The sequence below is a fragment of the Tenrec ecaudatus genome, chromosome 9 (genome assembly GCF_050624435.1).
Source record: "Tenrec ecaudatus isolate mTenEca1 chromosome 9, mTenEca1.hap1, whole genome shotgun sequence".
Classification (NCBI taxonomy): Eukaryota; Metazoa; Chordata; class Mammalia; order Afrosoricida; family Tenrecidae; genus Tenrec; species Tenrec ecaudatus.
This window is the reverse complement of record NC_134538.1, coordinates 69,212,339-69,224,675: the sequence shown is the minus strand read 5'-3', so window position 1 is coordinate 69,224,675 and position 12,337 is coordinate 69,212,339.

The following is a 12,337-nucleotide window of genomic DNA, read 5'->3' as shown; positions in this document are numbered from 1 at the left end:
ATTTTAGTTCCATGTTTTTCGGTTGTTCAACGTTTGAAACCCAGGATTGATGTATCTATAGAGACAGCAATTAAAAGAAGCATTCCTGGGGGGTCCACTGGGAGAGGGGCGGCTAAAGGAAGCTGATCTCAAGGAGCTTCCGAAGATAGTCATTTGAAACTGATTGTAGCAGCAATTGTTCGATGCTGCTTGAGGTGAGTGGTAGGATACTTGTGTTGGTTCTCAATGCAAATTTTTGTTTTTGACAAAACAAAAGAAGGAACAGTTAGAGACTGCACCTGGGATGAAATTTGGAAAAACAGGCATGGCCTCTGTGCCTGCTGAAGGTCAGGCCCATTTCAAGAATGCGAGTTACAGGTAGCAGCCCTAATGCCTAGGGAGCCCCGAGGTGAAGGAGGTGGGACCATTGGACAAGGACAGGTGGCCTGAAGGGCGTAGGGGTGAAGAACAAGTGTGGGTCCTTGAGCACAAACTACCAGCTGCATCTCCTGAGCTCTTCTTCTCTGGTAACAACTGAGCAATCAGGGTGCTCGGCTATGACGACAACATTCAAGGAACAAGTACCCCAAGGTGGAGGCTTTGGAGTTATGTTTAAGTAAGTGTTTAGCCTAACAGAATATTTTGCTAAAGGGATACCAGAACCAAAACTCACTGCCACTGACGATTCTAATTCATGGTAAACATATACAGTAGAATAGAACTACCCTTATGAATTTCCAAGACATAATTCTTTATGGGTGTAGAACTCCCCATCTTTGTCCCATGGAGTAGCTAATGGCTTTGAACTGCTGACCTTATGGTTAGCAGCCGAGGACATAACCACGAAGCACCAGGGCTCCATTGCAAAAAGGATACCCATGGATAACATTGATATCCTCTCTAGGTATCTAGTTCAGCTATAGTAAAGCATTACATGGCAAAGCAAGTGACAACGGTGGAAATCAACCAATAAATCTAATATTATCAATTTAACAGACCAGTGTGCCATTTTGCAAAATAGCCAGATAATTAAGATTACTTTCAGACTAAATTACAACAGAAACCAAGAGAATTTGCAAAGCTCTGGGGAAGGATATTGAATATGTTCTGCTACCCTTCCCAAAATGAGTGGGAATTACATCTGATCCTCTTTACTGATGGGTATTGATTAAAACAACAACAACAACACTATCATCAGATTCATAGCTACATAACAGTACCATAATGTGCTGGTCTTCTCTAGTTAAGATAGTGCATTCAACACTGTAGCTTTACTGTCATCCTTAGACATCTATGATGATTGACCTCATTAAGTAAATTGGGGTATCATGGGTCCTCAACTCTGCATCCTTAATTCTTTGAGGTCACTAATTGTGGTAGTTACATAATTTCATGTCAACTTGATAAATAAGTATAGGGTGGAATCTAGCCTATCAATCAGGTCACAGTCTGATGATGCCTCCTTGTGGGTGTGGCCTTCTCATGAGGATTCTGGGAATGTCCTCTCTTTCTTCCTGAAGGTGGGCCACACTCTATTGCTACTTCACTTTCCTACTGTTGAGATACTTAGAGAGCTGGAGGAGCCACATGGAACCACGCACCAATGCTGAGATGGTTCTATTGCCATTGGATCCACAAGGCATTCACTCACTAGCCTGTGATCTGCCTGTATTAGGCATCATTGCTCTGTGAGTCTGAAGAAGAATTTATGGACTAGTATTGGACATATGGGGTAATATCAGACTTATGGACTTGATCTGGACTGGGGTGGGACGTTTTCTTAATATACAATTGCTCTTTGATATAAAGCTCTCTCTCTTACACACATATGAGTGTCTAGATTTTTTTTCTCTAGTCTTCTTAACACATTAAACACTGCCATTTGCATAACACACAGAATTTTTATAATCATGCCTAGGTTCACAATCATGCCTGGGAGGGAGAAGGGTTCTGAAAGTTCCATCTGACCTTTTCAACCATGATGTCTATAACTTCATAGTCTACGGAACCAGTACAGTGATGCTGCTGAGCTGTTAGTTATATACATCCTGATTATACTCACAGGGACTAGGGTGATGACCATGGACAAGCAGGTCCATATATCTCTTGGACTCTACTTTGAGATGGACTTGGACTAGAATTTCCTTTAATGCCTGAGTTAGTTAGTTAATTGTGCCAACCTGGCCAGTAAACACATGTGGAGTTAATTGAAGGGTGGAGGAATAAATGGCCTGGTTAGTCTCGCCTTTCTAGTTCTCGGGTCTCTTGCTTTGTGATGGTCGCACCAGCTGCAGCTGCCTTAGCAGTTCCTTGCTTCAGCTTGCAAGGCTGACTTCCTGCAAGACATCTCCAAGGAGAAGCCACATGGACCTACCCCGATGCAGCCCTGGGGGCTGAAGCAGCCGTGTGGAGACCCCTGCCAGTGCTGAGATGCTTATACATTCATTGACTCGGCTTTCCTCCTGCAGTCGGCATCATTGCCTCTGTTTTGTGAGATGGAGGAGGGCATTGTGGATTGGTGTCAGACATATGGGTTAATGTTGGGCTTGTGGGCTTGGGCAGCACTGAGTTGGGATGTTTTCTTGATGCACACTTAACCTATATATAAAACTCTCTCTTATACATGAATTCTGTGGATTCGTTTCTCTGAGGTACCCAGACTAACACAATGCCTGACTTCCCTATACTTTCACTCTAATTGGGAGCCAGATTGACTATTTGGGCTTCCTTATATTGATGTTAATTCAGATCCTGTCTTTAGATCGGATAATTATGCAGCCCTCAATCTACAGCTAGGTAAATGGCCACAGAGCCCTCTTGGGAAAGAGGGACATCACTATCACATGTGGTGGGGCTTCAAAATGTTTGTTGAATGTTTCCATTATTTTTTTATTCTATTTTCCACTAACCTTTTGTAATCTCCTCATCTACTTGCTGGGCTCTTCATTAAGGGTGCCCAGACTTTTCCTCATTCAAAAGACTCTGGGTTTGAAAACTGGGACTGTGGTCATAAGCTTTCTGATCATCCTCTCTGATATATTTAACAGAGAAGCAGTATCATGGTCACTTGAGCATTTACCTTGCACCTAAGAACACTGTGGTCTGTTAGCCATCACCACAAGACTCTTCAGTTAGAGCTCCCTGGTTGCCTTCATGGCCTTGGTTTTTATAATAAATATGAAGTAGTTATTCCCTGATTGTTGCCCCATGTCTTTTAGTTATAGTTAGAGGGGTAAAGTCTGATGGACTATGTCAGCTTCTAATTTGTCTGCATCTATGCTGGAGTGGAGTACCATTTTATTTGTTTAGAACAGAGCAGCTGTCTTGATTAGCTGGAGCCGATTTCCCCAAGAGAAGATCAGTAGGAGATAATGACTGGCATATCTTCTCCAAGAATTTTTTCCTGAGATTCCCAATCATGCTAACTATACCATGGTTAGTGATGGTGTGGGACATATCAGTTTGTCCAAGAGATCAGCTCAAGGTCTTCATGAAATCCAAAAGCAGCATCCCACCATTTCCCACACCCCTGGGAAAGATATAAACACCGTGTCTAGTCATGATCTCTGGATAAGGCTGCAGACATGTGATTCAGCTCGTTAGCTTACCTATGCAGTGACGTGAAGGAGTTCTGGATGATATCACAGTGGGCTGGATGGTGGGCTGCTAACCTCAGGCTCAGTCATGGGAAACCACCTGCAGCTCCACAGGAGAGGGAGAAGGCTGTCTGCTCCTGTAATGATCAATAGCCCCAGAACCTCTACTCTTTCCTAGAGAGTTTCAGTGAGTCCGAATCAACTCAATGTGCTTGAGAGCTTGATGTCGTTGGGTTAGTTACAATCGTGTCAGTTTCAACTCATGGTTGCCCCACAACAACATGAAATGATGCTTGCATACAGAGGAGAGAGGAATGCAGGTTCTTGGAAGATGAAAGGCTGGGCTAGTTATAAGCTCAGGGGTTTCATGACTAAGAGTATCATGAGGTCAAGGGCAGGGAGCAAGTAAACAAGAGTTGATCTATCTTGGGTACTATGTATATTGGCAGCCATGAGGCAAGGTTTTAAGTAGAGGAAACAGGAGGCCTGAGTCACTGTGTCCATCCCAGGTGGCACAGTAATATACTCCAGAATCACTTTTTTCGAGATTTTTAACTAAAAATTTACAACTCCTTCCTTTGCTTTCATAGGCATGGTATTTCCTGGTACTAAATCCTGAGTCCAGCACTATACTTGAGGTGGATAATTGGTAGTAGAGGAGGCGTGCCGGGGCCTTTCCTTCTCGGTGCCTGTACCAGTGGATGAGGAAGACGCTCTGGTCAAGAACATCGCAAGTGATTATGGCAGATTCTCCAATCGGCCTGGTGACTGACCTCTTACTCATTTCCAAGTAGGAAGTTTTCTGGCTTGCTGTGATGGGAAAAACAAAAAAGGTAATGAGACGGAAGTTAGTAGAAATTCATTAGTATGACTCTCCTGCCACCTCCCCACATCTACTCCTTACACATGCACAATCCCCTCAGACTCCGTGAAACGCACTTACCAGGAGCCAGGAAAGCGAGGAGGAGAGCTAGAGACAACCACATGCCTTCCTCTCCGAGCTTTCGAAGGCCAGTGAGCTAGATGAGGAGGAGGAGAATGGGCAAGTCTGTCTTCCCAGAGCAGCAGATGACTAGGTAGGGTGGATCTTCCTAAGTGGAGAAGTAACTGAGGTTTGGCTTAGAAAACTAGCAAGATGTCTGCAGAAGAGGTGGAACCCTTAGGATGTGGTGGGGGAGGGGGAAGGCGCAAGGCTGGGGAGGAGTCCAGGCCTCTCTGATTCACCCTGTTTCTCTACTGCCCTCTCCTGGCAGGCTGTGAGTAGTTATGCTACAAAAGCGGTCAACACAGTTCAACAACCATTTCAGGGAATTGCTTTCTCAATCTCCCTCCCCAACCCTTTCCAGTTCTTGGAGTCTCCTGTCTTCCTGTCCTGCACGTGGAATATGGAAGTCTCAGGCCACTCTTCCCTGGGCACCCTCAAGGCAAGAGATCTGAACCAAAGTCCAGGGAGCTCCAGGTCTATAACCTTACAGGAGCCATCATGTGCTTCTTCCGCTGGAGCTTCAGCCTTAAAACGAAGGGCTACAAGTGAACTTGAGCTATAGCACACCGCTTCTCTGAAAGATGCCGTGTGCCTCAAAAGAAAAGTCTAAAATCCCAGTAGTCTATAGCACTGGAATATCGCACGACTGGATAGAAGAAACTAGACCAAAGTTGTTCACATGGGAACATGGCCCCGGGAATATTCTCCTCTTTGGTTCTTTGCATGTATTGTTAAGTGGTTCTTGTTGTTGTTGTTTTCTCCATTGGGAGGATGCTCCGCTGTGTTTCCCTAACAACAGAAATCTAATAGCCTTCTCTGAGACATACATGTCCCTGTCCCTCCCCATTTCCAATAGTTTCCTTATCACGCTGGTAGCAGTGTCTGGTGATTTGGGGTGACCTTAGCACAATGTTATATGGCAGAAGCTGAATGGCTTTTTCCTTCTCCCCACATTTGGAAAAGTTGACCCAGCTGAGGTAAAGTCTCCTCTGTCCAAGTTGTTCCATAGAGGGAAGGTAATATGTGTTTCATGTATGAGAGGCAGGCTCTCGCCCTCATTGGCTGGAGGACCGGAGTAGAAGACTACATGCTCAGGGTGCTAGTCTTCTTTCATCTTGGTATTTTGTTTATCCTTGTAATAATGGAAGTCCTTTTGTGATTGACTGAATTCACTCAGCGTAATGGTTTCCAGGTCCCTGCATGTCATGATGTGTTCATCACTTTTTTTAAAGATGCATAGTGTTCTATTGTGTGTATGTACCATCGTTCCTTTATCCATTCTTCCACTGATGCGCATTTGGGTTGTTTCCAACTTCTTTGTTGTTTTCTTTCTTTCTTTCTTTGAGATGTACTTGTTTGTCGATAAACACTGTAAGTCTATTTCCATTTTACATTCTTCTGCTTTTTGAAGCCACTCATCCCACTATTTAGGTTTGAGGGATAAGAAATCTGGAGGGGTTTCGTTTGTTTGTTTGTTTTGTTTCTAAAGAAACATACTATATGTGTTTGCACAGCCCATCTCAAGAAATGAAATCAACAACAATAGCCTGTAAAACCCTACATATTATGTGATTCTTTTTCTCCCCAGCCCTCTGGAATGCCCCTTCATCCTCAATTACCTATTCTACCATCTTATATCACAGATACATGAGTGGATTTTGGACTTGCATTTAATTCTAGCTCTAATGTAAGAACAACCAGTTCTTATGGCATGGCCCTGCTTGAAAGGCTCATCTCCCCCGAAGAGATTATTGAAGATATGGGTGCTATAGCAAAGTGTGATGAAGAAACTAGATGGTGCCCAGCTATCAGAGGGAATTGTGTCTGGAATGTTAATGGCTTTTCTTCAAACAAGCAGCCATATAAGTGAAGCATAACTTGGGAGTATGGCAGGGGAGTTTGGGCATAGTTAGCTAATAGCAAGGAGGATAAGAACAAAGAAAGTGTCTTAAAATTGAGTGTGGTGATGAATATACAACTTTTGTTAATATAACTGAACTATTGAATTGCATGATTTGAGAACCACATGCAATAAAACTGTTTAAAAAATAGCATACCCTTAAAAAAAAACTGGCTTTCTGGTTTACCCAAACCCATATCAAATCAGCTGCCCTGTCTCTGGTTCTGAGGACCCCATGTATGTCAGAGTAGAACTAGACTCCACTGGGTTTTCAACAGCTGATCATTTGGAAGTCGATCAATATGACCTTCTTTCCAGGCACCTCTTGGTGGACTCCAACCTTTTGGTTAGCAGGTGAGCAGGTTACCCATTTGTATCACCTGGAGCCTTGGGTCCCTAGAGAGCCTCTTGACCAGAAAAAGAGGATGTTTCTTGGTGTCCTCTTGGTGTGAGCTGGGTGCAATTTAGGTTTAAGATCTGTCTTTTAGTTTAGGCGGAAGGGTATCAGAGGCAAATGGAATGGGAAACTCACCAGGAGCTCAGTTGTTCTATGGTTCCTGGTTTCCTTGCCCAGTCAGCTTGCTGCCATTTATTTCTCAGACTCAGGATGTATTATTGCGTTCAGTGGGAGATACATGGTAGTTACTATATGCTTGCCCCAAATAGTCCAGAACCAGCACTCTATTAAATGCTAACATACTCCTTTTACGAAGTTTCCATTGTATATTGGTTTCCTTCCTTGAAGTATAAAACCCAAACAAGCACAAAACCCAGTTCCTTGCCCTGGAACCAATTCTGACTCCTGGTCAGCCGATAGGACAGGTTAGAACTGCTTCCTGTAGTTTCCAAGATTGTAAGTCGTTACAGGAATAGATAGTTCCATGTTCCTCCCACGAAGGGACTGCTGGATTTGAACCATTGACCATGAGGTTAGCAGCCCACTGAGTCAACAGGACTCATTCCATAGTATAAAGTAGCATTTTTAATCCCCATTTTGCAGATGGAATTGAAACGTGTGTGAAGTTACTATGTTAATAAAGAGCACATGGCGAACTTGAATTAAGTGTTTCAATCTTTGGAGCGCATGCCCTCAGTAATTTGCTTAGGTATTTATGATTTGGAAATTAATTTATATCTTTAATACAAGATGTGATATTGTTATACTTTGCTTTTCTTTTAAAATTTCACTTCCTATTGTAGTTGGGTAAACATTTATGGAGCAAATTAGCTTTCCATTCAATAGTTTATACACATTTTGTTTCTTGTCATTGGTTGCAATCCCTTCAATATAGCAGCACTCTGCCCAGGAAGGCAGTGGAACGACAGAAGGTCCCCATGAATGCGTCTCTCCGACACCGTGTCCGAAGTGGCACCTTCCGCTCGGACTCCTCAGAGAGATGTGTCTGTTCTTTGGGCAGTCGGTGGTACTTTCAACCTTCAAATGCGTCAATCCTTTCTCTCATCTTCCTTTTACTCAGTGTCCAACTCCCGATGAATCTGAGGCAATTGAAAATACCATAGCTTGCATGTAACTACTTTAAAATATTCTTTATTATTACAATTATTGCAGGATTATGTGTGTACTACTAGCCACCTTTGTTGCCTTTTAGTCTTGGGCACCTCCTAGTGTCCTTTGATTTGCTCATGTGTTGTCCCTTCCTGCTTTCTAAGGACAGTGCTTGATAACATTTATTAATATCTAGCACCCCCTCCTGGCTATTGGGAGCATGTCCTACATGTATAGACACTTCCATTTCTGTAGCTCCAATTGAAATGAGCGGATTTTTTTGATTGTCTATTTTCAACATCGAGTGATATTTAATGCAACTGGTAGTCTAGATTGGAAACTAGAAAACTGGAAGCTTCAAATAACATTTTTGATCCAACATAATGCAGTTGCTGGCTTCTTCTCTGACTTGATACTATTCTTTAAAAATCTTATTCCCAGTAGGTTCCTTGGTAATAGCACATCATTTCTTAAGTGTCTGCTGAGTGAATGGTAATATAAATGAGAATCAGCTTCACATAAGTGGGTTAAGGTTTTTTTAGAGGGGTTTAAACTAAAATCTCTCTCCAAGCTTAAATACAAGGTTTTAATGGGTACCCTGTAATTAGCATCCTCTGTCCAATGTCTCCCTTCACTCACTTTCCCCTTACTATCCTGGTATCACTACTCTCATTATTGGTCCTGAGGGGTTTATCTGTCCTGGATTTCCTGTGTTTCCAGCTCTTATCTGTACATCCTCTGGTGTACATCCTCTGGTCTAGCTGGATTTGTAAGGTAGAAATGGGCAGTGTAAGGCATGAAAAAAATATATAAATTATCAAGGCTTCATGAGGGAGGGAGAGTGGGAGAAGGATAGAGGAAAAATGAAGAGCTGTTACCAAAGGCTCAAGTAGAAAGCAAATGCTTGGAAAATGATGATGGAAGCATATGTACAAATGTGCTTGACACAATGGATGGATGGATGGATGGATGGATGGATTGTGATAAGAGTTGTACAAGCCCCCAGTAAAATGATTTTTCAAAAATCCTCTGGGAGTCTCCCTGGTGTACTTTTTCTGATTTGCGCGGGGCGGGGGGTTCCATTATTTAGCCCTTTGTCCTTGTATTTTTATGTAATGATTCTCAGGGTGTGACACACTGGCATGGTTAATCCATATCAGTCATGTTCTATAGTGCTATATATTTGTTTTTTCACTCTGTTTCCCTTTCCTGTTTTAGGTACACTCCCCACCTTGCCCTGAAGGCCTAATCTAATCTGTTTGATCATTAGTTTTAGGACTTATGCAGTATGTTCTGTAACGCCTTTTAAATTTAGGCAAGTTGTATGCCATTGCTTCTGATCCAGGGCTGCATGGACCAGCAGTGCACTGCTCCTCTCTGCCACTGCCCTTTGACCCACAGCCCGCAGCCCATCCTCCAGGGATAGGCAGCTGGATTACTGCGGCTCCTGGCTCTCACCAGCTTTGATGGGGTACCTTATCGAGATGCCCCCTGCAATGATTTCTCTGAAAATGCAACCCCGACCTTGCTGATCATATAGGGTGTTTGCATCCTCAGTGAACACTGACAGTGCTGGGGTATAGTCAGCTATATAGTCACCAGCTATCCTGATATTTGGCAGCCAGAGAGCAAAAAGCTAAGGTTGCACTGTTTAATAGGCACTTATGTGATTACTAGGAACCTGGGGATCTCTTCCGGATATTTTCATGTGTGTTCATCTAGGACTTGCTTCGTCACATCCTTTAAGTGGAACGAAGAGAAGAATTATCTGCTGCAGGTTGAGAGTGCAGTGAGTGAATCATGGAAACATTATGCTCTCTGGGGTCTTAAGGGCTTGAAGGTAAATAAGCAGCCATCTGGCTGAGAAGCAACCAAGCCCACATGAAGAAGCACACCAGCTTGTGTGATCACGAGGTGTCAAAGGAATCAGATATCACGCATCAAAGATGCCCCCCCCAAAAAAATCATATCATTGTGAATGAGGAGGAATGTGGAGTGGAAACCCAAAGACCATCAGTAGACAACTGGACATCCCCTTACAGAAGGGTCGCAGGGAGGAGACGAGAAACATAAAATTTTCCTCTAGTTCTTAAATGCTTCCCCCCTCCCTCCTCCCTATCATGACTCCGATTCTTCCTTACAAATCTGACTAGACCAGAGCATAAACACGGCACAGATAAGAGTTGGAAACACAGGGAATTCATTACAGATAGACCCCTCAGGATCAATATTGAGAGCAGTGCTATCAAGAAGGTAAGGGGAAGGTAGGGGGAGAAAGAGGAACCTAATCACAATGATCTATCTATAAACCTCTCCCAGGGGGATGGACAACAGAAAAGTGGGTGAAGAGAGACATCGGTCAGTGTAAGATATGAAAAAGATAATATTTTATAAATTATCAAGGGTTCATGAGGGGAGCAGGGTTGGGGAGGGATGGAGGGGGGAAATGAGAATGTGATATCAAGGGCTCAAGTAGAAAAAATGTTTTTGAAATGATGATGGCAACAAATGTACTTAACACAATGGATGGATGAATGAATGGATTGTGTTAAGAGTTGTACGAGCCCTCAATAAAATGATTTAAAAAGAAAAAAGAAAGAAAACATCATGCTGGGTGAAGTCAGCCAGTCACAAAAGAAGAATTGTGTTTCCTTATAGGAAATAGCGAGAACAGGCAACTGTATAGAGGGCACATTGAATTAGAGGTTACCAGGGGCCGGAAGGAGCAGGGAAGGGAGCCCTTGTTTGGGAAGCAGGGAATGTCAGGTGAGGAAAAACTTGGCAAGGACACTGGCAGTGGATGCCCAAGGGTTAATACAATTGGAGGCACTGAATTATAAATGTAAACATGTTGAGTTGGAAAATTAGTATAGTGAGCTTTACAGTTTGTTGGTGGGGGTTTAGGTGTTAGTCTGACCCTGATTGTGTTATCTTGAACAATTTCATCCCATCTTTTTCTTGTCCTTAAAAAGTATAAATAGTCACCACTTAATTACATTGTGGAGATGACATCAGTGAACACATAGAACACTTAGACAAGCATGTATTTATATCTATTCTTTGTGAATTTATGCCCTCAAACTTTCCTTGAAGTATTTTTTATTAAGTGGAAATTGAACTTTATAGTCCTCAATTTGTGTGTGTGTGTGTGTATAAATATACAAGGGGGTACCCCCCAAAAGCAGAGGTTTTTTCCCCCAAAACTATGTATTTAAATTTTTTTACCAAACAACTTTAGCACCTTCAAAGATTCTCCATTACACTTAATACATTTGTCAAATCTGTGATTCCATTCTTGGGAACATTTTTCAACCTCATCTGTTTGGATAGTTGATAGTATTTCCTTTGCTTTTTCTTTACCTCTCTACTTTCATCCAGTCGCTGACCTTGCATGTCCCTCTACATTTGCAGAAATAAAAAGAAGTCACACGGAGCAAGGTCAGTTGAGAAAGGTGTGTGGAACGTGATTGGCATGCTGTTTTTTGCCCCAAACTGGTGTACTGATATGGCTGCATGAGCAGGTGCATTGTCGTGATGGCAAAACCAGTCCCTTGTGTGCACAAATCAGGCCTTTTTTGGTGGCATACTGTCACCCAATCTTGCCTAACAGTTTGACCTGGTAGAATGCTTGCCTAACAGTCTGAACAGAAAGCTTGCCTAACAGTCTGACCTGGTAGAATGAACTCCAAATGCACTATCCCCCTCACATTTAAGAAGAAAAATTATCATCATCTTGATTTTTTATTTCACTTGATGAGCTTTTGGGAAGCAAGATGATGATGTCATCTTCCGCTGGCTTGATTAACATTTGCTTTCAGGTTGTAAGAATAGTGCCGTGTCTTTTCACCAGTAATGACCTTGGACAAAAAGTCTGGGTAACTTTGGAGCTGTTCTTTCAAAGCACAGCATACTTCCACTCAACGTTCTTTTTCCTGTTCAGTCAGAACCAAGGCACAAATTTCACAGCAACCTTTCTCATTCCCAAATGTTCTGTTAAAATTCACTGAACTGAGCTCTAAGATAGTCCAGATAACTTTCTGATCTCTTCAATGATCCAGCGTCAGTCTTTGAGCACAGTATAAATTTTGTTGACATTTTCGTTGGTTTGGTAAGTTGACAGATGTCCATAACAAGGTTTGTCATCAATTGATATTTTGCCTTTTGTCTGTAAGGTTGAGATGAGTCTACTGGAGGCAGCAGATCGATGGGTTATGGTTCCTGAGCCAGTCTGTTAGCCTCTGCGTTTTAATGCCTGAGTTCAGGCCATTGATTTCAGTGTTATAACTATTTGTGGACTCTGTGATGTCATATTGTACCTTTTGTGATGGATATTTCCCTATCTACCTATCTTATCCGCTTGTTTTGTGTGA